The sequence below is a fragment of the Somniosus microcephalus genome, chromosome 22 (assembly GCF_052327205.1).
Source record: "Somniosus microcephalus isolate GS21.2 chromosome 22, FLI_Smic_1.0, whole genome shotgun sequence".
NCBI lineage: Eukaryota > Metazoa > Chordata > Chondrichthyes > Squaliformes > Somniosidae > Somniosus > Somniosus microcephalus.
In genome coordinates, this window is record NC_141008.1 from 16,401,275 (window position 1) to 16,428,726 (window position 27,452).

Below are 27,452 nucleotides of genomic sequence, written 5' to 3' on the forward strand. Positions count from 1 at the left end.
TAAACCTGTATCGGACCTTGGTTAGACCACACTTAGAGTACTGTGTACAGTTCTGGTCGCCATATTATACAAAGGATATAGAGGCACTGGAGAGGCTGCAGAGAAGATTAACAAGGATGATACCAGAAATGCGAAGGTATCAGGAAAGGATGAACAGGCCGGGTCTCTTTTCTCTTGAAAAGAGAAGGCTGAGGGGTGACCAAATTGAGGTCTTTAAAATCATAAAAGGTTTTGATAGAGTCAATACAGAAAGAGTGTTTCCACTTGTGGGGAAGAACAAAACTAGAGGCCATCAATATAAGATACCCACCAAGAAATCCAATAGGGAATTCAGAAGATAATTCTTTACCGAGAGAGTGGTGAGAATGTGGAACTCGCCACCACAGAGAGTGGTTGAAGCGAATAGTATCGATGTATTTAAGTGGCAGTTAGATAAGCATATGAGGGAAAAAGGAATAGAGGGTTATGCTGATAGATTTAGATGAGGAAAGACGGGAGGAGGCTCGAGTGGAGCATAAACGCAGACATGGACGGTTGTAATATCCCTGTTAATTTGAAAGTACTTTTCATGGAATCGTACAGCACAGCAGGAGGCCATTTGGCCCATTGTGCTTGTGCCGGCTTTTTGAAAGAACTATGCAATTAGACCTACCCTCTTGCTTTTTTTCAATAGCTCTGCAAATTTTTCCTTTTCAAGTATACAATTCCCTTTTGAAAGCTACTATTGAATCTGCTTCCACCACCCTTTCAGGCAGCGCATTCCAGATCACAACAACTGGTTAAAAAATTCTCCTCATCTTCCCTCTGGTTCTTTTGCCAATTAAACCTTAAATTGCTGATACTAACAAATTTTGGTGTGCTGATTTTCTCTTTCATTCACTGGATGTGGGCAATGCCAGTATTTATTGCCTATCCCTAACTGTCCTTGAAAAGGTGGTGGTGAGCCGTCTTCTTGAACTGCTGCTGTCCGTGTGGTGAAGGTACTTGTCTGGTGCGAATGTTACTTGCCATTTATCAGCCGAAGCCTGAATATAGCCCAGGCCTTGCTGCATGCGGGCAGGGACTGCTTCATTATCTGAGGAGCTGCAAATGGAACTGAACACTGTGCAATCATCAGCGGACATCCCCACTTCTGACCTTATGATGGAAGGAAGGTCATTGATGAAGCAGCTGAAGATGGTTGGGCCGAGGACACTGCCCTGAGGAAATCCTGCAGCAATGTCCTGGGGCTGAAATGATTGGCTTCCAACAGCCACAACCATCTTCCAAGTGCTAGATATGACTCCAGCCAGTGAAGAGTTTTCCCCCTGATTCCCATTGACTTCAATTTTACAAGGGCTCCTTGATACCCGACTCGGTCAAATGCTGCCTTGATGTCAAGGGCAGTCACTCTCGCCTCTGGAATTTAGCTTTTTTGTCCATGTTTGGACCAAGGCTGTAATGAGGTCTGGAGCCAAGTGGTCCTGGTGGAACCCAAACTGAGCATCGGTGAGCAGGTTATTGGTAAGTGCCGCTTGATAGCACTGTCGACGACACCTTCCATTACTTTGCTGATGATTGGGAGTAGACTGATGGGGTGGTAATTGGCCGGATTCGATTTGTCCTGCTTTTTGTGGACAGGACATGCCTGGGCAATTTTCCACTCTGTCGGGTAGATGCCAGTGTTGTAGCTGTACTGGAACAGCTTAAGCACTTATCCACCAATAAGGCAACAGCATTAATAGCAGTCCTCCCCAAAGCCTCCAGACTCACAAAACTTAAACCAGACAATCCAACTTATAGGACTAACTTGCCTGGGTTTTAAGAGCTGAATTGCTAAGGTTTTGGCGTGGTATGTGGATCACTGGCTGCAGTTCGGACACCCCTAAATTAGGGGAAACTAAAAATAACACACAAATAAGTGACCGTTTGAATGAGTGATTCAGAGACCCTGCAGAGCCTCAATGTTCTGAGATAAAACACAGCAGTGGCTGATTTGAGGACTTGGTCAACAGCAGCCATGAGAAAAGAAAGAAAGACTTGCATTTATATAGCGCCTTTCACGACCACCGGACATCTCAAAGCGCTTTACAGCCAATGGAGTACTTTTGAAGTGGAGTCACTGTTGTAATGTGGGAAATGCGGCAGCCATTTTGCACACAGCAAGCTCCCACAAACAGCAACGTGATTTTTTTTGTGATGTTGGTTGAGGGATAAATATTGGCCCAGGACACCAGGGATAACTCCCCTGCTCTTCTTCAAATAGTGCCGTGGGATCTGTTACATCCACCTGAGAGAGCAGACGGGGCCTCGGTTTAATGCCTCATCCGAAAGACGGCACCTCCGACAGTGCAGCGCTCCCTCAGCATTGCACTGGAGTGTCAGCCGAATATGTGCTCAAGTCCCTGGAGTGGGACTTGAACCTTCTGACTCCGAGGCGAGTGTGCTAACAACTGAGCCACAGCTGACACTGAGCATTGGAACAAGTGAGTGCTTCTGAAATTGAAATTCAAGTGAAAAAAAGCTCCCTAAAGCTAGAATAGCACGGGCTATTTGTGGCACATGGGCAACACGGTCTGGGTCTGCCATATATCAAGGTAAATAGCCAACTGAATCACAAGCATTTCCGCAGCAGATCTCTTCATACCAGCTCCTTCCAGTATAGCGGTTTATAGTACAGAAGGAGGTCATTTTTCCCATTGTGTCACATATTAATCATGAAAAGTTAGCATGCAGGTACAGCAAGTAATTAGGAAGGCAAATGGAATGTTGGCCTTTATTGCAAAGGGAATGGAGTATAAAAGTAGGGAAGTCCTGTTACAACTGTACAGGGTGTTGGTGAGACCACACCTGGAGTACTGCGTACAGTTTGGTCTCCTTATTTAAGGAAGGATATACTTGCATTGGAGGCAGTTCAGAGAAGGTTCACTGGGTTGATTCCAGAGATGAAGGGGTTGTCTTATGAAGAAAGGTTGAGCAGGTTGGGCCTATACTCATTGGAGTTTAGAAGAATGAGAGGGGATCTTATTGAAACACATAAGATTCTGAGGGGGCTTGACAGGATAGATGCAGAGAGGATGTTTCCCCTCGCGGGGGAATCTAGAACTGGGGGGCATAATTTCAGAATAAGGGGAAACCCTTTTAAATCAGAAATGAGGAGAAATTTCTTCTCTGAGTGAATCTTTGGAATTCTCTTCCCCAGAGAGCTGTGGAGGCTGGATCATTGAATATATTTAAGGTGGAGGTAGACAGATTTTTGAACGATAAGGGAGTCAAGGGTTATGGGGAGTGGGCGGGGAAGTGGAGTTGAGGCCAAGATCAGATCAGCCATGATCTTATTGAATGGCGGCGCAGGCTCGAGGGGCCAGATGACCTACTCCTGCTCCTATGTCTTTTGTTCTTATTTTCTTATGTGCCTGTACCGGCTGGCTGAAAAAGCTGTCCATTTAATCATATTCCCCTGCTCTTTCCCCATCAACAACACTAATGATTTAGTTGTTCATGTAAAAAAAAAAAGTTCAATTAAACATAAAGGTGGGTCTCGGGGGGGGGGGGGGGGGAAACTATAAGAACAACAACCCTGGGTTTTGGTAACCTGACAAATATATGCCAAGAACCAGTTGAATCAATGACGCCCTTGCAAGGAACTGTCTGGGGTTCCTTACTGCAATAGGCTAGGTATAGGAATGGATGGTGCGTGGATCAGCTCGTCCAAATGTTCCTAATGCTAACCAGTTGGATTAAATTGAAGTTTTTGTTCCACCGTTAATTAGGATACCTACAAGTTACTGAGTAAGTGAATTAACCTTCCTTGTCTAAGACATCAGACAACCAGTCATGCACTATAAGACTGTTTATTGGTTAGAAAATTACAACTCAAGGTTAAAGTTGGGTACATGAACACTTAATAGATGTGAATATATGTAGTCAGAATTATAAGAACATAAGAAATAGGAGCAGGAGTTGGCCATTTGGCCCTTCGAGCCTGCTCCGCCATTCAATAAGATCACGGCTGATCTTCTACCTCATCTCCACTTTCCTGCACTATCCCCATATCCCTTGATTGCCTTAATTTTCAAAAATCTATCGATCTCTGTCTTAAATATACTCAATGACTGAGCCTCCACAGCCCTCTGGGGTAGAGAATTCCAAAGATTCACCACCCTCTGAGTGAAGAAATTTCTCCTCATCTCAGTCCGAAATGACCGACCCCTTATTCTGAGACTGTGACCTCTGGTTCTAGACTCCCCAGCCAGGGGAAACATTCTCCCTGCATCTACCCTGTAAGTATTTTGTATGTTTCAATGAGATCACCTCTCATTCTTCTAAACTCCAGAGAATATAGGCCCAGTCTACTCAATCTCTCCTCATAGGACAATGCCCCCATCCCAGGAATCAATCTGGTGAACCTTCGTTGCACGCCCTCTATGGCAGGTATATCCTTCCTTGGGTAAGGAGACCAAAACTGTACACAATACTCCAGGTGTGGTCTCACCAGGGCCCTATATAATTGCAGTAAGATGTCTTTACTCTTATACTCCAATCCTTTTGTAATACAGGAAACTCTCTTTTTACCGACATCTAAATAACCGGAAATCTCTCTTAACCAGCAAAATTCAGGAGTAGGTTCAGGTAAGTTTTACTTCATATTAGTGGCCGTGTAACCGGGGTTCCTAGATCTGGGGCCGTGTAACCGGGGTTCCTGCATCTGTTGCCATGCAACAGGGACGCCTGGATCTGTGGCCGTGTACGGGGCTCTCATACCTTAGTAAGTATACCTCTCTGTAATCCGGACTTTTTGATCAACCGGTACCACGCCGGTCCCCTTGGTGCCGGATAAAAAAGAGTTTCCTGTAAAGGCCAACATACCATTTGCATTCCTAATTGCTTGCTGTTACCTGCATGTTAACTTTCAGTGATTTGTGTACAAGGACACCCAGGTCCCTCTGAACACCAACATTTCCCAATCTCTCACCATTTAAAAAATACTCTCTTTCTATTTTTCATATTAAAGTAGTCAACTTCACATTTCTCCACATTATATTCTATTTGCCATGTTCTTGCCCACTCACTTAACCTGTCTATATCCCCTTGAAGCCTCTTTGCATCCTCCTCACAACTTACATTCCCACCCAGCTTTGTATCATCAGCAAACTTGGATATATTACATTTGGTCCCCTCATCCAAATCATTGATATAGATTGTGAATAGCTGTGGCCCAAGCACTGATCCTTGCAGTACCCCACTAGTTACAGCCTGCCAACCTGAAAATGACCCGTATATTCCTACTCTCTGTTTCTGTCCGTTAACCAATCCATGCTAATATATTACCCCCAACCCCATGAGCCCTAATTTTGTTTAATAACCTCTTGTGTGGCACCTTATTGAATGCCTTCTGAAAATCCAAATACACCACATCCACTGGTTCCCCCCTCTCTATTCTGCTAGTTACAACCTCAAAAAACTCTAACAGATTCATCAAACATGATTTCCCTTTCATAAATCCGTGTTGACTCGGCCCAATCCTGTTATTATTTTCTAAGTGCCCTGTTACCACATCCTTCATAATAGATTCTAGCATTTTCCCTACTACTGTTGTCATGCTAACTGGTCTGTAGTTCCCCATTTTTTTCCTCCCTCCTTTCTTAAATAGTGGGGTTACATTTGCTACCTTCCAATCTGTGGGAACTGTTCCAGAATCTATGGAATTTTGGAAAATGACAACCAATGCATCCACTAGCTGTATAGCCACCTCTTTCAAAACCCTCGGATGTAGGCCATCAGGTCCAGGGGATGTATCAGCTTTCAGTCCCATTAATTTCTCCAGTACATTTTTTACTAATACTAATTTCTTTCAGCTCCTCATTCTGGCTAGACCCTTGGTTCTGCACTATTTACGGTAAGTTTTTTGTGTCTTCTTCCGTGAAGACAGATACATTGGGCTTGAATTTCATCGGACCATTGAGGCGGGATTGGAGGCATGTGGGGGGTTAAAATTGCAAAAACTGGCAGATGGGCCCAACCCCGCCTCCATCCCGCCTCCAAGCAATTTTCATTAAATCGTGTCTACTGGTCCTATCTCCGTCCCGCCTCCAAGAGGCGGGATAGGCCGTTAAGGCCCTTAACAAGCACTAAATTGCCTCTATAATGCCATTTTGATAGGCCTTTGTGATTTTAACCCTTTTCCCACGTGAAGCACGTCTGTTCTGAAACACGACGGTGAAACCTGGCGGGAGCACAATTGGATTGCTGACTATCAGCTGCAGCTCAACCATTAAAGAGGAGATTTGATCAGTCATCATTTGCAGGTGGCAGGACTTTGTTGTCTCAGGTCTAGGGGAACTTTTAGAAGGCATAACCACAGCTGTGGAAGTTTGGAGCCTGACACCCATCTCCAGTATGACCTCCTGGGAAACCCCTCTCGCCACCTTGACTGAGCGCTTCCTCAACTGAGGCATATACCAGAAGCATGGGAGCCATTTACTTCCTTCCCTTCTGGACATCAGATGAGGACGAAGACCAGCCGCGGCACCAGCAGAACCAGGAACAACAGCAGCACCAACAGCAACAGCAACAACAGGAGCGCCAAGCTGCTGCTCACCCACCTGAAGCTGCACAGGCCAGAAGGGGCCAGCGCATGGAAGCCCGTCGGCACAGGAGATACCCCGCAAACAGGGTCTACAGACACAGGGTCAGCTACTTCAACATGTCTGAGCAGCAGTGCCAAAGGCGGCTCCAACTTTTGCGAGAGGTAGTGGGTTTAATCTGTGCAATGCTGCAACAAGACCTGGAGCCCAGAGGACCAGGTGGACAACCCTTACCAGTGGCCATCAAAGTCATCACCGCACTCAACTTTTTTGCCTCGGGCTCATTCCAGGGATCAGCAGCAGACATCAGCGGAATCTCCCAGGTGGCCGCACACACTTGCATCATGCAGGTAATCGATGCCCTCTTTGCCATTGTGCACAATCACATCCATTTCATCAAGGATCAAGCAAGTATCACAGCGCGTGCGGTTGGATTAACTAATCTGGCAGGCTTTCCAAGGGTGCAGGGCATCGTTGACTGCACAAATGTGGCCCTTAAGGCACCCCATCACAATCCAGGTATTTTTGTCAACCGCAAGGGCTTCCACTCCCTTAATGTTCAGCTGGTGTGTGACCACGAGAAGGAAATTTTGAATGTTTGTGCCAAGTACCCTGGCAGTTGCCATGAGTCCTTCATACTGTGCCAGTCTAGTGTGCCTCCGCTATTCAGTCTGCCAGACCAACTTAACGGATGGCTACTTGGAGACAAAGGCTATCCCCTGAGGACGTGACTAATGACGCCGTTGAGGAGCCCATCCAACGAAGCGGAGGAGCGCTACAACTCCAGCCACATTTCCACCAGCTCCATTATCGAGCAAACCATCGGTTTACTGAAGATGCGCTTCAGATGCCTGGATAGATCTGGTGGAGCCCTGCAGTACTCAGCAGCCAAGGTCTCCAGAATCATCGTGGTTTGCTGTGCACTTCACAACATGGCACAGCGTCGTGGCTTGTAGATTCCTGAGGACCAAGTGGCTCATCACATAGCCTCCTCAGATGAGGAGGAGGAGGAGAGTAAATACGAACATCTTGCAGAGGCCCATCAACCAGCGGCAGCAGTACACGAGAACATAGAAACATAGAAGATCGGAGCAGGAGTAGGCCGTTCGGCCCTTCGAGCCTGCTCCGCCATTCAATGAGATCATGGCTGATCATCCAAATTCAGTACCCTGTCCCTGCCTTCTCCCCATATCCCTTGATCCCTTTAGCCTCAAGAAATATATCCAACTCTTTCTTGAATATATTTAATGAACTGGCCTCCACCGCCCTCTGTGGCAGAGAATTCCACAGGTTCACCACTCTCTGGGTGAAGAAATTCCTCCTCATTTCAGTCCTAAATGGCTTACCCCTTATCCTTAGACTATGACCCCTGATTCTGGACTCCCCGGCCATCAGAAACATCCTTTCTGCATCTAGTCTGTCCAGACCTGACAGAATTTTATAGGTTTTGATGAGATCCCCTCTCAATCTTCTGAACTCCAGTGAGTATAAGCCCAATTGACACAATCTCTCCTCGTACGTCATTCCTGCCATCCCAGGTATCAGCCTGGTGAATCTTCGCTGCACTCCCTCCATGGCAAGAACGTCCTTCCTCAGGTAAGGTGACCAAAACTGCACACAATACTCAAGGTGCGGTCTCACCAAGGCCCTGTACAACTGCAGCAAGACATCCTTGTTCTTGTACTCGAACCCTCTTGCTACGAAGGCCAACATAACATTTGCCTTCTTAACCGCCTGCTGCACCTGCATGCTTACCTTCAGCGACTGCTGCACAAGAACACCCAGGTCTCTTTGCACTTCCCCTTCTCCCAATCTATTGCCATTCAAATAATAATCTGCCTTCCTGTTTTTGCCACCAAAGTGGATAACCTCACATTTATCCACATTATAGTGCATTTGCCATGTTTCTGCCCAATCACCCAACCTGTCCAAATCGTACTGGAGTTTCATGACATCCTCCTCACAGCATACCCTCCCACCCAGCTTTGTGTCGTCTGCAAATTTGGAGATATTACATCCAATTCCCTCGTCCAGATCATTAATATATATTGTGAACAGCTGGGGTCCTAGGACCGATCCTTGCGGTACCCCACTAGTCACTGCCTGCCACTCGGAAAACGACCCGTTTATTCCAACTCTTTTTGCTTTCTGTCCGCCAACCAGTTCTCTATCCAAGTCAATACCTTGCCCCCAATCCCATGTGCCTTAATTTTGCACGCTAACCTCTTATGCGGGACCTTATGGAAAGCCTTCTGAAAGTCCAAATACACCACATCCACTGGTTCTCCCTTATCTATTTTACCAGTTACATCCTCAAAAAATTCCAGTAGATTAGTCAAGCATGATTTACCTTTTGTAAATCCATGTTGACTTTGTCCGATCCTGTCACTGTTTTCCAAGTGCTCTGCTATTACATCTTTTATAATGGACTCTAGCATTTTCTCCACTACCGATGTCAGGCTTATCGGTCTGTTGCTGCCCGGGATGCAAGGAACACACCCATCCTGGCCAGATTTGCTTAGCCTAGCCAATCAAGTACTTTTGCCTCGCAGCTTCTTACCTGAGCATTGGCAATGGCCAAGAACCAGCGGACTCCTAGCAATTTGACCACCATACTGACAATTGCAAGTAATCCTAAGCCCTCAATGTGGAAGTCCCATTCATGAAATGACACACACCACAACTACAGCAGTAGCCATCAGATTTTTTATTTACAGTAATCATCTGATGGCTTTTTAACATAAAACATCAAATTTCACCCACGTGACTACCCTTATGACTATTTGTGCAGTATCTTTCTCTTACGCGTGCTCCTACGTGGTGCTTCCCCTGTGGCTTCAGCAGATGTGGAGGCCCCTTGTTCACTTTCTTGCTGCTCCTGTCTCGACACCTTTGGCGGGCGTCCTCTGGGGTTGCGAACCTGTGAGGGCTCGCCAACAGTCTGCTGCTCCTGCGGCCGTGCAGGGGTTGAGACGCCGATCTCAGTTGGGTGTGGACTCTGATGGGACTCTGACTGAGGGCTCTGCAGTGGCATGGAAGGGTGAGCGCTTGGAGAGGTGCCCCCCTTCCTTGATGTCTGCCACCAACTTCCCTCTCACGGGTCAGGTCCCCCTTAGCGCTTGCAAGTGGCTTGAGAGCGCCTTGCTGCACATGGGGACCCGTATCTGCACTGGCAGTCCTACTCAGAAGGGCTTCCATGAAGGTCTGGTTTCTCTGTTCAATAGCTGACCATCGCTCCTCCAGAGATGTCATTCTATTCAGAACACTCACCATGTTTTCTGCACTCTGGCGACTTATCACCTCAGTGGAGGTTGCCATCCTTTCCATGGTGATGCGTTCATGCGCCAATGACTTCACAAAGGCTCTGCTCATGTTCGCAATGGACTCCTCGATTTGCTCCACACTCGCAGCGACCCTGGAGACAAAACCTGCCAGAGACTCTTGCATCTGTTCCTGGAGTTCCAGCACCGCTGATCTTATGGATGGACCCAGAGGCAGAGGGTCGACATGCAGCTGAGCCGAGCTGGCAGAGGAGTCCTGCGCCCTCTGACTAGGACTCTCCACTGCTGTCCCTGTCTCCACAATCTGCTGATGCTCAGTTGTGAACTGTGATACACCAGGTGACAATACTACTCTATCTCGCGATGTTCCCTCCAAGGTGCGAGTGTCTGCGCTGGTGCTGGGTGCGGTGAATTCTGCTGACGCTGCGCCCTCAGAGGTTGCAGCTTCCTCTGAGGAGTCTGGAGGCTCAGGCTCTTCCTTCTGGATAGTGGGGATGGGTGCTTGAGATGGTCCTGTGGGGGAGTAAAGGAAAGAGTCAGATGTGAGGCCAAGGTTACATGCACATTGCATATTGCAGATGATCATAAGTCCATCTGTTAGAGCTTCAGCATCATTATCAGCGACTCATGCAATGTCGTTGAGAGAGATGGAAAACTATTCTGTCACCAGCTTGCTGTGATGCACCCGTCTGTCCGTCCCCCACTTGGGAATCTTCCTCCACTCCCACGATCTCCAGGACCGCCTCCTCCCAGGTGGTGAGCTGGGCTACTCAGGGTGGCCCTCCTCCTGTGCTCGCTCTTTCCCTCTTATTGTGAGCTCTCTTTTCCTGCAATGAGGGAGACAAGTGGAGTTTGAGTGAGAATGAAGGAGTGAGTGTAGAGAATCCATAGCATAGATGCTTAGAAGGAGACAACGATGGAGTGAGGTGGCAAGACCAAGGGCCCTGCCTGTGTGTTGTCAGTTGTAATTGCATCACAGTGATAGGGAGTGTGAGTGCTGCATAGTCGAATAGTTAGGTGAATGTGACCATAGAGAGAGAGGGAATGGGTAAGGGTGCATGGCTGTCAGTGTCAAGTGGGATGTGGAGGAAGAGATTGCTAAAGCTGAGTGCTGGTGAGGAGAGGTAATGGGGATCAGATTGAGGGTGATGGGAAATTCATACTCACTTTTCCAGTGCGCAGAAGGTCATGAAACCTCTTCCTGCACTGCAGCCAGGTTCTGCGGGTTATTGACAAAGAGTTGACCTCTTCTGCCACCTGGATCCACACAGCCTTGGTTTGCTGGGGAGGCTTCTTCCTCCCTGAAGAAGGGAAGAGCACCTCTTTATTTGTTCTTGCTCCCTCTACTAAAGCCTGCAGGGCAACGTCATCAAAGCAGGGTGCAGACCTAGGTCTCTGGCTGGCCATTCTTCCTGCAGGTGCCTCTAACATGCAAGGGCAAAAGCTTGGCAGTCTGCAGAAGAAGCAAGGCTTGTTGCAGACCTTAAATGCAGCAGCAATGATGACGTCATTGGAGGCGACTTTCAGACTGGAAAAACTCATTGGCCATGGGTTCCCACACGTTGGAACTCAATTGGCCAATTAAGTTAAAATGGCATCATTTTCCCACATCGATTTAGAATCGGGTGGCTAACACGAAATGCGAATTACACGACCCCAGCCCGCCCCAGTATCAAAATCCAGCCCAATTTCTCAATGGAGATGTGTTGGAGGCGGGACTATCTGGTTTCCGAGTTTCAGTCCCGCCCCCAGCGACGTCTGACCAACCCACGCTATTTTCCCTTGAATGGCCTTGTTAAGCCCCGGCCAATTAAGGGAAAGCCGGTGACAGATGACATCAGTGTATGACGCTTGACGTGTCAAAAAAATTTTGACAGATGATTTGTCAGCGTTTGACAGCTTTGAGAAGTTGTCAAACATTGACAATCTCTGTTCTAAGGTGAGCCATTGCACACAGGCTGACCAAGACCTCTCTCCTCAGCAGAAAGCAGATGGCTGTTGCATCTGAGAATGCAGCAGCCATTCTGTCATCTCTGCCGTTGAGATGAGGCACCTCCGGATCCTCCAAGGTTGAAGCCTCCAGAAAGAAGCAAGGGTCAGGAAACTTTTTCCAACACTTTACACTCACCTCTCATACTTGCCTGTCCACACTTGCATCCATCACTCACCTCTACAGCTTACATTTTGACCCCTCTGACCCCCGCAGACCCATTGCTCACCTCGCTGACCCTGGCAGGGTTTCCTGACGTCGGGAAGCCAGCATCAGCAGGTGTAAAATGGTGAAAAGCCTCTTAACTGCCTGTTAGCTACCTGTTAACAGGCAATTAATTGGCTCTAATCCCCTTCCCGCCTTGAGGAGACGGGTTCCTGTGTGAGTCGGGGACCCACCTCCCGGGAAGATGGTTCGGAGGCGGGTTGGGAGTGGGGTTGGGACCCGCTCCCAATTTTTCCCTTTTTCCCAGCAGTCCCGTCTCCAATCCCGCCTCCTCAGGGCTGGTAAAATCCAGCCCAAAGTATTTGTTTAATTTCTTTTCCACTTCCTTATTCCCCATTATAATTTCTCATCTCTCAGCCTGTAAGGGACCCACATTTACTTTCGCTAATCTTTTCCTTTTTACATATCGATAGAAGCTTTTACAGTCTGTTTTTATGTCTGTCGCTAGTTTACTCTCACTCCATTTTCCTTTTCTTTATCAATTTCTTGGTCCTCCTTTGCGGAATTCTAAAATCCTCCCAATCCTTAGGCTTACTATTCTTTTTGGCAACATTATAAACCTCTTCCTTTGATTTAATACTATTTTTAACGTCTCTTGTTAGCCATGGTTGGACCACTTTTCCTGTGGGGTTTTTGTGCCTTAAAGGAATGTATATTTTTTGTAAATTTTGTATTAATTCTCTAAATGCTAGCCATTGCTTGTCTACCGTCATACCTTTTAATGCAGTTTCCCAATCTACCTTAGCCAACTCACCCCTCACCCCTCATACCTACGTAGTTTGCTTTGTTTAGATTTAAGACCCTAGTTCGGATTGAACTAAATCACTTTCAAACTCAATATAAAATCCCTACGACAAGGTTATTAATTAACCCTTTCTCATTGCACAATACTAGATCTAAAATAGCCTGTTCCCAAGTTGGTTCCTCAACATACTGATCTAGAGAACTATCTTGCATACATTCCATGAATTCATCTTCCACACTGTTACTGCAAATTTGGTTTGCCCAGTCTATATGTCGATTGAAGTCCCCCATGATCACTGTATCACCCTTGTTACATGCGCCTCTAATTTCCTGATTTATACTACATTACAACTACTGTTTGGGGGCTTATAAACAACTCCCACTAATGTTTTCTCCCGCTTGCTGTTTCTTAGCTACACCCAAACTGATTCTAATTTGTGATTTTCAGGGCTAAGATCCTTTCCACTGTCTTTATCCCATCCTTTATTATCAGGGCTACCCCTCCTCCTCCTCCATTTTGCCTATCTCTTTTAAAAGTTAAGTATCTTGGAGTGTTTAGTTCCCAACCTTGGCCACTTTGCAACCTCATCTCCATTATGGCTATTAGAATCAAATCTGTGAATTTCTATCTACGCTATTAATTAATCTATTTTGTTGCGAATGCTTTGCGCATTCAGATATAGTGCCTTTAGCTTTGACTTATTTCTATTTTTCCATGATGTCACCTTAGTCACTGATGCCTTATTACCTTTGTTACTCTCTCTGTCCCTTCCTGACCCACTCTGCTGATTTTTACCCAAAATTCTACTCTGCACTCGAGCCTTGACATTTCTCTTACTGCTTTTAAATTAACTCTTTCCTGAATCCTCCCACCCCTCCCCTTCATTAGTTTAAAGCCCTGTCTACTGCCCTAGTTATTCAGTTCGCCAGGACACTGGTCCCAGCCCGGGTTAAGTGGAGCCCGTCCCAATGGAGATCCCTCTTTCCCCAGTACTGCTGCCAGTGCCCCATGAACTGAAAACCCCTTCCTCCCACACCACTCTTTGAGCCACGCATTTAAACCCCTAATCTGTTTGTCCCTGTGCCAATTGACGTGTGGCTCAGGTAACAATCCAGAGATTATTACCTTTGAGGTTCTGCATTTTAATTTGGATCCTAGCTCCTCAAACTCCCTCAGCAGAACCTCATTCCTAGTTCTACCCATGTCATTGGTTCCTCCGTGGACCACGACAACTGGATCCTCCCCCTCCCCCTCCCCCTCCCACTCCAAGTTCTTCTCCAGCCGCGAAGCGATGTCTTTAACCTTCGGAACTCCCGGTTGCGGCTGCAGAGAACTGTATCTATCCCCCTGACTGTACTGTCCCCTACCACAACTACATTCCCTTTCACTCCCCCCACTTGAATGGCCTCCTGCACCATGGTGCCATGGTCAGCTTGCTCATCCATTCTGCAAGCTATTCCCTCATCCACACAGGCAAGAACCTCATACCTGTTGGACAAGGGCAAAGGCTGAGGCTCCTCCAGCACTGCACCTGGGGTCCCCTTAGCTGCCTGAGTTGCAGTCACACCCTCCTGTCCCTGACCACTAACCAGACCTGTACCACTACCTAACCTAAGGGGTGTGACTGCCTCCTGGATCAAAGTGTCCAGGTAACTCTCCCCCTCCCTGATGCCCCGCAATGCCAGCACCTCAGACTCCAGCTCAAAAACTCTGAGCTGAAGTTCCTCAAGATGCAGGCACTTACTGCAAACGTGGTTGTCCGGGATCACAATGCTCTCCACAAACTTGCACATGCTGCAGTTGCGGCGCACCACCTGCACTGCCATCCCTTATAAGACCTTGTTTTATTTAATTAAATTTAATTAAACTTGTAATTAGGTAACTTAGTTTACAGTGGATCCAGATTAAGCTTTTTTTTATTTGTTCCTAGAATGTGGGGGTCGCTGGCAAGGCCAGCATTTATTGCTCATCGCTAAGTGCCCTTGAGAAGGTAGTGGTGAGCCGCCTTCTTGAACCACTGCCGTCCGTGTGGTGAAGATATTCCCACAGTGCTGTTAGGTAGGGAGTTCCAGGATTTTGACCCAGCGACGATGAAGGATCGGCGATATACTTCTAAGTCAGGATGGTGTGTGACTTGGAGGGGACTTTGGAGGTGGTGGTGTTCCCATGCATCTGCTGCCCTTGTCCTTCTACGTGGAAGAGGTCGTGGGTTTGGGAGGTGCTGCTGAAGAAGCCTTGGCGAGTTGCTGCAGTGCATCTTGTAGATGGTACACACTGTAACCACAGTACGCCGGTGGTGGAGGGAGTGAATGTTTAAGGTGGTGGATGGGGTACCAATCAAGCGGGCTGCTTTGTCCTGGATGGTGTCGAGCTTCTTGAGTGTTGTTGGAGCTGCACTCATCCAGTATTCCATCACACTATTTACTTGTGCATTGTAGATGGTGGAAAGGCTTTGGGGAGTCAGGACGTGAGACACTCGCCACAGAATACCCAGTCTCTGACCTGCTCTTGTTGCCACAGTATTTATGTGACTGGTCCAGTTAAGTTTCTGGTCAATGGTGACCCCCAGGCTGTTGATGGTGGGGGATTCGGTGATGGTAATGCCATTGACTGTCAAGGGGTGGTGGTTAGACTCTCGCTTGTTGGAGATAGTCATTGCCTGGCACTTGTGTGGCGCGCGTGTTACCTGCCATTATCAGCCCAAGCCTGAACGCCGTTCAGGTCTTGTTGCATGCGGGCACGGACTGGTTTATTATCCGAGGAGTTGCGAATGGCGCTGAACACTGTGCAGTCATCAGTGAGCATCCCCATTTCTGACCTTATGTTGGAGGGAAGATCATTGATGAAGTAGCTGAAGATGGTTGGGCCTAGGACACTGCCCTGAGGAACTCCTGCAGCGATGTCCTTGGGCTGTGATGATTGACCTTCAACCACCACAGCCAACTTCCTTTGTGCTAGGTATGACTCCAGTTAATGGTACTGAAATTAAACATCTACCTGTAACACAGAGCACTGCAAGTAGTGTAGGCAAAAAGTAACAACTCCTTCTTCCTCTTCTCGAAACCCCACTCTTTCTAAATTCCCAAATAAAACACTGTTCAAGTCCACTATGTTTAATCCCGCCCTGTGCAGACCGCTCTGTGCTCTGCAGAAATGTTTACTTTTATACATTAGGAGCCTCACCCAATTTACAAGTGTCGACTCAGCTCCCCTGCTCCTGGCGATTATCACCTAGTCAAGACAAACACTTACAGCTGACTGACAGTTAACTGCCATTGGCAGGCAGCTTCTATTAACTACTAAATTTAACTTTTTACAGTAATAACAACAGAAAATGCTGGAAACAGTCAACAGGCCAGGCAGCATCCGTGGAGAGAGCAACAGAGTTAACGTTTCAGGTCTGTGACCCTTCGTCAGAACTGGAAAAAGTTCGGGATGTAACAGGTTTTAAGCAGGTGCAGAGGCGGGGAAAGGAGGGGAAGGGGAGGAAGGAATAGAAGAGACAGTCTGTGCTAGGGGGGAAGGCAGGAGAGATTAAATGTTGCAAATGGGGATGGCAGAATCATCAACAGCTGCCGCCTGTAAAAATGGGGGCAGGGGTTATAGTCTGAAATTGTTGAACTCAATGTTGAGTCCAGAAAGTTGTTTAATCGAAAGATGAGGTGCTGTCCCTCGAGCTTCATGAAGCTCAACGTAAGCTCGAGGAACAGCACCTCATCTTTTGATTAGGCTACATCCACAACTTTTACCAGTTCTGACGAAGGGTCACAGACCTGAAACGTTAACTCTGTTTCTCTCCACAGATGCTGCCGGGCCTGCTGAGTGTTTCCAGCATTTTCTGTTGTTATTTCAGATTTCCAGCATCCGCAGTATTTTGCTATTGTATTCACTTTTTACAGCTTCTACTTACCCAATACTTACCAAAAATTCCCACTTTTTCCAGATCCCAAATAAAACACACTGTTCAAGTCCACCTTTTAATCCCGCGCTGTGCAGAGCGCTTTGTGCTCTGCAGAAATGTTTACTTTTATACAGCAGTGTGAATAACAAATCATTAATCAACAGAGTTACTTAACAAATTGAGTAGCCGAAGTTAATCAGGCAATTCGATGTATATCACTATAAGTCAGCATTAACAGATACTGAATACTTATTATAGCAGTGATCAAAGTCTGAGTTTATTACAGTTGGTAAGGTTAATTTAGGGCCAAACCATAGTTGAGCCAGTCTCCTTCCTTCCCTGGGATGAAGGCGTAGCTCCTAAAGCGGCAATTCGATGAGACCCCTTTTGGCTGCGGGGCTATCTGTTCCGCTTGGATCTTCAGTTCTGGCTGAACCCACCATACGCAGGAGTGACGATATCCGAGCTATCTTCACGCTCCTTTCCCTGATCTCAGGCACTTATAAAGTTAAGTGACACTTTTCTCTGCCTGCAACTGGCTAGTACAGCCTCACAAGCTAACTCGGTGTTTTACTCCATCCTAATTTGCTGTACCTGTAAAGGCACCTGTCAACACCTGCAAGGTAAAGCTTCTTATAGAACAACGAGAACCTAAATGACCTAACAGAGAGACTGCTACTTCTACAAAGACAAAGAGACAGCTCGCTTCCTCTAAGAAAAAATGACTACAGACTGTCTACCACTGGAGGGGTGCAGTATCCTCGATTTTATATCTGTATTTCAAAGGCAAGTCTCCCTAAATTCACTTAACCAATCAGGGTGACACCTATACCAGAAGCTCTCTTTCCCCCTTCTGCTCGTCAAACCTGATAAATGTGGAGTCCTGTGACTGTCATTAAGTCGCTGGTCATGGCTTTACCCCCCGCAAGACAGAGTTCTGTCTATGATTTTAATTATTCCTCCCCCCCCCCACCCTCCCCAACTGATGCTTCATGGTGTTGTACATGATTTTTCCAATTTAATATTTCACCAAGTGTTAATTGTAAATGAGGAAAACTTTATTGCAATAAGGACTGTGTTTATAAGCACAGATCGTCTAGTGTAATTAACCAAGGTTTTATGGCTTTAATTAGTTTATGGCTTTCCCATGGCTTGAAGTAGCTGAGAATTTGTGTTAGTTAAAAGCCTTTTCCCAGCATTCAGTTCAACAGCTGAACTCCATTTTGCATGGTCAGCTTTTAAGCTTAAACTCCATTTTAGACACATTTTAGGGCATTTCCCTAACAAATCTCCGACAATCCAAGCAATTTATGGGGCACTGTTTCTACAAGACCTTTTCAGTCAGGGTCTGGTGAACCCATGCTGCTTTCTGATGTAGTTGGTGAGCTGCTACCTTCCCATCATCACCCCCTCCCCGTGCTCCTCTTGTGCCATGGTTTATGGCTGCTCATTTTCCACAAATGTGTGTATGCCTCTTTTCATGGCTGTGCTGTTCAGTAATTAGCACAACATAAGTATTCTGTCAGTTCTCCATAGGGCATGTTGTCCAGCATCGTCCGTATGGTCCAAACATTGGTCCTCTTGCTTGTGCTTCATGGTGTGCTGTTTGGTTGGGGGAGTGGGTCAAGTAGCAGTCATAAGCCACATTTCAAGTTGGTAACCAATATCTTTGTGCAAGTAACTCTTCAAACTATCTTCCTCCTGGAATTAGGGGGAATCTATGATTCACTTACGGTATGGGTAACGTGGGGACTTCGGAGAGCTGTGTATTCACCAGTTGTGTGAAACTATTTGGCAGTTCATCAAGTGGTAGTTTTTGTTTTGTTGAACACCATGGATTAGTGACCAGATATTGCAATGGCTTTATCATCTTTTTTCCTTGCTGCGCACCACCTAATCCTCACAGAAAATGTTAATTTCCCCCAATACTTATCCTGACATTCTAAGTTATTCTGTGTTCCTCTTCCGTTTTAGGGATTTCCTGTTAAAGATTGTTTTCCTCCCAATTTTCTTCCCTCTTCTGAGGGCTTTGACTCCTTGCTAGAATACAATTTCAGATTGTTAACATGCTCTGTCAATCCCGTCGTGGCAGTCACTGCTACAAGGTTGTCTGAAGAAGTTAGTTCCTATCTTTCATTTTTCCCGACTCATTCCTTCCATGCGGGAAAGCATCTGGAGGGTGGAGTGAAATTCCTGTCTAACTAATTTCAGGGAGAAAGAAGGTACGAGTGAAATGGCATTCCACCAATTTATATTCACATTTAATATTTCATAGAAATTATTGGTCAGGAATCTCCCCCTTCCCCCTTCTCCCCCAGTGTCTCCTCAACTTCAAGAGAAATTCACCATGTGGAGAATTGTGCACCAAACTTGTGTCTTACCAGTTTCCTGGCCCTGAGCATCTCCTTTTCACCATGGACGTCTAGTCCCTCTACACCCCCATCCCCCACTAGGATGGCCTGCAGACCCTCCGTTTATACCTTGAACGGAAGCCCAACCCGTCCCCAACCACCACCACCCTCCTGGTTGAACTTGTTTTCACTTGGAACAGCTTCTCCTTCGACTCCACTCACTTCCTCCAAATATAAGATGTTGCTATGGGTCCTAGCTATGCCTGCCTTTTCGAGGGATATGTGGAACATTCTTTGTTCCAGTTCTAAACAGCTCCCTTCCCTCACCAATTTTTCCAGTACATTGATGACTGTATCGGTGCCGCTTCCTGTTCTCGTCCCGAACTGGAAAATTTCAGCAACTTTGCTTCCAATTTCCACCCCTCCCTCACCTTCACATGCTCCATCTCCATAGCTTCCTTTCACTTTTTTGGCTACTCTATCTCCATTTCTGAGGGTAGCCTGTCAACCAATATCTACTATAACCCCACTGACTCCCACAGCTACCTTGATTATACTTTCTCCCACACCGCTTCCTGTACAGACTCTCTTCCATTCTCCCAGTTTCTCTGTCTCTGTCTCTTCTGTTCTGAGGGTGCCAACTTTCACACCAGTGCTTCTGATATGCCTTCCTTTTTCCACAACCGAGGATTCCCCTCCACCGTGGTGGACGGGATCTTTGACTGTGCCCATCCTATTTCCCGAACTTTTGCTCTCATCCCTTTCCCTCTCTCCCAGGAACATGATAGGGTTCCACTTGTCCTCGCCTTCCACCCCACCAGCCTCCACATTCAATGGCTCATCCTCTGCCATTTCCACCACCAAAAACATCTTCCCTTTTCAGCATTCCGAAGGGACCATTCCCTCCACAACACCCTGGTCCACTCCTCAATCACCCCCAACACCTACTCCCCTTCCCATGGCACCTTCCCATACTCGCACAGGAGATGCAACACCTGCCCTTTCTCACAATGCAGTCTCCTCTACATTGAGGAGACCAAATGCAGATTAGGTGACCGCTTTGCTGAACACCTCCGTTCAGTCTGCAAGCGTGACCCCGAGCTTCTGGACGCTTGTCATTTTAGTTCTTCGCTCCACTTCCACTATGACCTCTCTGTCCTTGGTCTCTTACACTGTTCTAATGAAGCTCAACGTAAGCTTGAGGAACAGCACGGCATCTTTTGATTAGGCACTTTACAACCTTCCTCACTCAACGCTGAGTGCAACAATTTCAAATTAACCATTGATCCGATTTTTTTCGGACAGCAGGTGTTGTTGGTAATGATTCTATTGTTGTCATTTACAGCTCCCCTAGACCCATCTTTTGTTTCTCTACTTGCCCCATTACCACTCTCTTTTGCCTTGCAGCATCATCCCTTTTGTCATTCAATCTCTCCTGCCTTCCACCCTATCACAGACCTTCCCTTTTGTTATTTCCTCCTGCCCCCACCCCCCCCCACCTTTCCCTGCCCCTGTACTTGCTTAAAATCTGTTACATCTCTAACTTTTGCCAGTTCTGACGAAGGGTCATCGGCCTGAAACGTTAACTCTGTTTCTCTCTCCACAGATGCTGCCTGACCTGCTGAGTATTTCCAGCATTTTCTGTATTTATTTCAGATTCCCAGCATCTGCAGTATTTTGCTTTTGTTTTGTCTTACCACACTGGACCATGTTAAATTAGTGCTTCCGCTTTGCAGCTTAAAGTAACCTTTCTGAAAATCAACAGGAATAAAAGGATTAAAGCAAATTTTGTCCATAAGTAGGTAAATATATTTTACATTGAAAGGCACATTATTGTGGTATTAGTTTTAAGAGGCAGTCTCAGAGTTCATAAATTAATTAGGAATTCAATAAAATTGACTGCCCAAGTGTTTGAAAACACCAAACTCCCAAGTTTGTTTGAACAAAGCTGATGGTTTGATCCATTTTGTTATTTGTTTTGATTTCTCTGCTTAAAAATCTACATGTCATGATTGATCCTAGAAGTTTGCAGTACAGCTTGCCTGGTAGAACTTGTATTTTTTATTAACTGGACTTGCTTTAAACAGCTTTTCTTCTTCGCAATCTATAGTGTAGTTCTGTTGTAGCCCAACAAATTTAGTTGTCAGCAAATGTTACTTGTGATTTGGAGAGTTAATTCTTAACCTTGTATGAAATGGCCAGATGTGTGCCATGATCCTTCCTCAATTTATGCAAGGCCAAGACCTAGGAATTTTGAATAAGGCACTTGTAAAGAATATATGTAATGCAACTTTTATGTCTGAATATGAGGATGTACGGTGAATTATTTTGCAATGCACATTTTTTTTCTAGTTTTTATTCCATGTTAAAAAAAAATTAATAAAACATACAAATAATTTTAATGGATGTGGGGCCTGCTCCCAGTTATTGGGGGGCAGGGAGGTTGCACTGTTGTTTTATCTTGTGTTACTTTAAGAAAATACTTTGTATCACTCCTGCTAACAGTGGTGCTCAGTGTATTGCTTGTATCAGTAACAGTTGATAATATGCGCTATTCCTTTTAGTGCATACTTCCACTGTCGTGTTCTGCACCTCATTTTTAAAATAAAACAATTTTTAAAATGTACTAGAACAAGAGTGCTAAAGGAATGCAAACTGATTTTGAGTTTTTATCTGAGGGTGGGTCTATACACAGCCCAAACTGTTATTCACATGGGCCCGGAATTTGCGGTCCGGATGGTGGTGAAGTGGCAGCATTTGCCGTCATTCCACCTTTGAAACTAAATGCCACTTCGGGATATGGCACATGCGGAAATCCTGAAGTTGTGGTCTGTCATTCACTGCTCCGGCACAGGCTGTGCTGAGTGTCCCCCCGCACCCCCCTCACAGAGCCGGCAATCAGAGAAACTGATGAAAACCTCTGCTCTTCCGCAGTAATTACATTGTTAAATTCCCACTAAAAGTTAGACCCAAAGGGATTAGGTGTAACTCGGGTTTTAACGGCATCTTGACTGCTAAACAAATGTTATGGGCCTGAAAGACTAATTTAAATTTTGTGCAGTGTAAAATTTATCTATTTTAATGAAAATTAAAAATTTTAAGAAACTTTAAAAAAAAATTTGTTCATCTTTATTTCAGGTTTGCCTTTTCCCCATGTGAGAGCCCCAATCTTTGTTTTGTTCTCTCCAACATATTTAGAAAGTTAGAATTTTAAGAGCTTACTCACTTTCTTGTTCGCTGTCTGTGAGAATTCTGCATTTTGATTGGCTGCTTAGATAGCTTGCTGACATCACAGCAGCTTGCACGGAGGGATCCCCACTAAACTCTGTTGATTTGAATTGAACGTTGGAAAACCCGAACTTCTCTACACAGAGGTTGCGAGATGATTGTGCGAAGCGTACTTCTGTGGCCATTGAGACTAATTCTAGCTGTATATCATTTCTTAGCAGTTTGCAGTTTACTTATGACTGTTTATTAAGTCCTGGGATAATTTACAAGTCGAAGACTGAGAGAGTGTGTACAAAGGAGAGTGAGAATGGAAAGTGTAATATGTAGGTGTTGGATCACGTTAGCCACTATTTTGGGTTACTTTCCCTGCTTGAACCACCACACTTTCAGAACGTTTTGATTGTGGTCCTTAAGGTGAGGGATATTCGTGCTGGGTAATAAAATGACCTAAACAATAAAGCAAAATACGGCAGATACTGGAAATGTGAAATAAAAACAGCAAATGCTGGAAACACTCAGCCGATCAGGCAGCGTCTGTGGAGAGAGAAACATAGGGTTAACATTTGGCACCAAGCACTCTCCCTCATGGATAGCATAGGCCACATGCACAACAGGGCTCCATATGCAGGCATACATTCAACAAGTACTGCAGCAGCGGATTTTGCACTAAAAAAAAGGTTTCAGGTCAGATCACCCAGTTGACAATCAGGAATAGGCCATGGGTGGTTTAGGCCATGTTGTTCTGAGCTCATCGCTCTCCACTGTTGCCATACCTCGACTCCTCCTGCCACCACCCCCACCTTCCTTGAATACTACCAGATGCCAAGATTTCCTAATGGAGCCAGACACACTCCCCTTTGCTGCATGTCCTTGAACCCACCTCCCTGAGTACAGACAGATACTGCCCCCCCCCAACAGTACTGCTGGACCTCTGAACCACCCTACAATGCTACCAAAGCCCAGCAACCGCCATAATTGCACCTACATTGCCCAACCCCAGATAAGTATGTTCAATTTGTTATATCACCTGCCAATTTTGTGTGTATACTTGGCTTTAAAAAGATTTTAAAAATTGAATCTATATATATAAAGCGATGCTTCTGTCTGTCCTTCTGTCATTCTGTCTGTCTATCCTCACGTGTGCGTCTATCGGGCTATGCGCTCGAAAGTTACAGAGCGTACCTACGCGTGCGTTACGTCGAAAGAAAGCTTACCTTTCCAAAACGGTCTTAAGCGTATTTACGTTTCGGCCGGGCTAAAATCGCGCCCGCGGTATCCGAAAAACCTTCAACATTCCGCTCATTAGCATCTCATTATCCGCTCATTAGCGACAGAGTGACCTCGAGGTCGACCAATCGTACGCCGGCTTGCTGCCGCGTGCGGCCGGGCCCTCCTACGGTCGAGTGACGGGACGATTGACCAATCCTACGCTTTGGTCACCTGACGGTCGACCAATCAGTGCGTGTGTGGGCGGGCCTTATCGTTCTGAACTGAGGTGAGTAGCCGCCATCTTGCTTCCATTCTTTTTCCTGCTTTCTGCGTCTTTCTTTTCAAATATACATTTCCAGCAAAATAAAATTGAATTTATTAAATTGTTTTTAAAAAAATCACTCATTTGTAAATATTTTCTCTAACCTGAAGATTCTTTTTCCTACCTTTCCCCGTTTTTTTCTTAGGCCTGAAAGCCTGGGCCTTTCTTGCCCAGCCAGGCCCGAGCTAGGTAATTGGGCTTCTGCTAAGCTCCTCACCCGCCACCCCCCCCCGTGTCACGTTACCCGGGGCAACGGCATCAGCCACGAGGGTCAGGGTGCGCGCGCAGCAGGAGCAGGTGAGACGCGGCGTCTCTCTCTGTTCCGCGCTCGGCTCGGGCGGGGCTCTCGAGAGTGCGGATCTCGGCCTTGGTGAGCGGGGCTCTCGGGAGTGTGGGGCGGGGCGGCTGGGGCTTGGAGAGCGGGGCTCTCGGCCGGGGGGGGCGGGGCTCGGAGAGCGGGGCTCTCGGGAGTGCGGGGCGGGGCGGCTGGGGCTTCAAGAGCGGGGCTCTCGGGAGTGCGGGGCGGGGCGGTGCGGCAGGGTTACCCCGGCAACCGGTCGTGGCCGTGGCCATCTCTCAGCCTCAAGCCCTCCCTTCCTCCCTCCCCCCCACCCTCCCCCTCCCCCCTCCCCCTTCCCCCCTTCCCCTTCCCCTCCCCCCCCTTCCCCTCCCCCTCCTTCCCCTCCCCCTCCTTCCCCTCTCCCCTCTCCCCCCTTCCCCTTCCCCACCCCCTCCCGCCCCGCCCCGCCCTCCCTTCCCCCCGCCCCCCTTCCCCCCGCCCTCCCCTCCCCCCCGCCCTTCCCCCCACCCGCCCTCCCCCCCACCCGCCCTCTCTTCCCCCCAGTCTCTCTCTCTCTTCCCCCCAGTCGCTCTCTCTCTACCCCCCAGTCGCTCTCTCTCTTCCTCCCCAGTCGCGCTCTCTCTCTCTCTCTCTCCCCCCCCCCCCCGCTAGTCGCTCTCTCTCTCTCTCTTCCAACAACAACATGCCCTTGAAAAAGCCTCGGCACCGCCGGGCACTTCAGCTAGTAATGGATAAAGAAACGTGTAATAATAAAGGACACTCATGATTTTCATGGAAAAATGAGCAGTTTCATGGTACCTAATCTCCAAACCACCCGTAAAAATTGGCTGTAAAGCGCTTCGAGACATTCTGAGGTTGTGAAAAGCGCTATATAAATGCAATTTCTTTCTCTCATTCTTTCTCTCATTCTTTCTGTCTTTCCCTCTTTCTGCATCCCTGCTTGTATTCCACTCTTCCGACTCTAGTTTACTGTACCTTTAGCCACCCTAGCCTTAAACGCTTGGGATTCTTGTGCTACACCCCTCCGCCTTGCTACATTTCACTTTTTTTTCCTTCGGAAGGCTTCATTGTGGGAACTTTTTACAAAAATTAAATTTATTGGCCCAGATTTTGTGTTGAAAATAACTGAGAGGCTAACAGCACTCACTGTTATTATGGAATAAACCGGACAGCAACTTGTGGAGTACACACATGCACAGTTAAATGCAGAATTCTGGAAGATGCAGTCCAAGTTATCCTGCTCCTCCACAGGCTGTGCTATAACAGTAACTCGCCGATAGACTCGGCATTGAAAGCGATGTAAGGGCGAGAAATTGTGGTACTTAGTCACTAGTTACCCATTAAACACAGCAGAAAGTATTAGGGCTGGTGCGTTCAGGTGTAAGTGAATTTTTAGCAGTGTGATCAGTCATAATTACTGCCAAACAACCTCTCTGGCACGGAAAGTTTAATTTTACAAATGTGAAGTCTCATTCCTTCAGAATTTAATTAGTGTTGGAGATTTTTAAAAATAAATAATTTTTAAAAACTTTTTCTGCCTGTTTCTTTTATCTCAATCCCAACTTTTTTTCCAAATTTTTATTTCGCTTTCTGTACATGATTTAAATTTAATTTATAATTCCTGGTTTATACTTTCTGGTTTAGACTCTGCTTGTCTCAGTGAAGTCTTCAATCCGTTTGGTTGAAAAGCCACGTTGTTTCTTGATCCCACAGATCCCCTGTTGAGGGCACTGCGCTGGATCAGGCACTCAATGACCGCAAGTCTCTGCTCAAAAACCTGCAAAACCTCTGCGGGCAGCTGTCAGCGTAGTGAACGGCGAGCTCCATTCTTTCACTGCTGACCGCAAAATCCGCGTCATTATGTTGCCAGAGCAGTGTCACTGCAGTCCACTGAATTCTACAGGAAACTTTGTGCTATCCGGCACCGACGGGACCGAGCTGTTGCCATCCTATCAAAACTGCCGGACAAACCACCGCTAATGTTGAAACATACGGAGATTTTGAGCTCCGTATCACAGAATCACAGAAACCCCACAGTGCAGATAGAGGCCATTTCGGCCCATCGAGCCTGCACCGACACATATCCCACCCGATCCCCGTAACCCCTACACCAACACATATCCCACCCTATCCCTGTAACCCCATGTATTTAATCCCCCTAACACTAAGGGTCAATTTATCATAGCCAATCAACCTAACCCGCACATCTTTGGACTGTGGGAGGAAACCGGAGCACCCGAAGAAAACCCACGCAAACACGGGGAGAATGTGCAAACTCCACACAGACAGTCGCCCGAGGCCGGATTCGAACCCGGGTCCCTGGCGCTGTGAGGCAACAGTGCTAACCACTATGCCACCGTATCTGGCAACAAATCCTGTTGCTTAGCAACAGCTTCTAAACAGTCGGTCGTACCTTGCAAGCATCTCTGTAGCTTAGCAACAGCTTCAGCGAGACCTTGCAGAGCCTGACTGGTGGAAAAAAAAAGCAACGAAAAGAAAAAAAACCTAACGAAACGGCTCCTGATTTTTGCCGGTGGCTCGAGCATTCCGGACAGTTAACCTCCGGATAAACCAAAGTTTCCTGTACTGGGCTATTATATTATCACAACATTTCTGATCTCGCATTCTAACTGTAGTAAACCAGCTGCAGTATTGTGTGTTTTTTTTATGGCTAAATTGATCATTAACTGGGAGTTCCTTTTGTGTGTCAGTAACTTGCCAAAATGTGATATTCTCTGATAGTAAAGTGAATGTTTTGCTTTTGCTGACATAAATATGCTCAGATTCATTCGTTGCACTGTAAATCTGCAGTAACATCCCATTATTCGTCACTAAGGACAGCCTCCTTAGTTGTGCGGTCAACTTCCCTGACGCAGCTCTAGCTGTTCTGTATAAATAGTGCCAGGTGGGAGGAAAACAAAGGCATAGTAGAGTTAATCACATGTTTGGGTCTTTTTTGGGCTTTCTGAATTCTTCAAGAGTCAATCATATTAACTGAGCAGTGCGGAGATCAGTAATTCACTCAACAAGCATTTGCTGGTACACTGCTGCTGAAATACGCATTATAATGTTACAGGCCTTGTCTCATGGTGCTGTGTACCTTTAGTCCTGCATCGCGGTCCAGGGTCTCTTAGATTCGGTGCTCTTGCTCAGCACAGGTAAAACTGAGCTATGTTCTTTATGTTAAAGTACAGTCTATGTGTATTGTGTATATATAAAATAAATTAATCACTGATCGGACGTACTTTAAAAACCGCTTGAGGTTTGCCGTTGCAGTCATGCGGTTATGTGAACCTCTCAATTGAATTGCAGTCTTGTAACTCATTCCCAGCT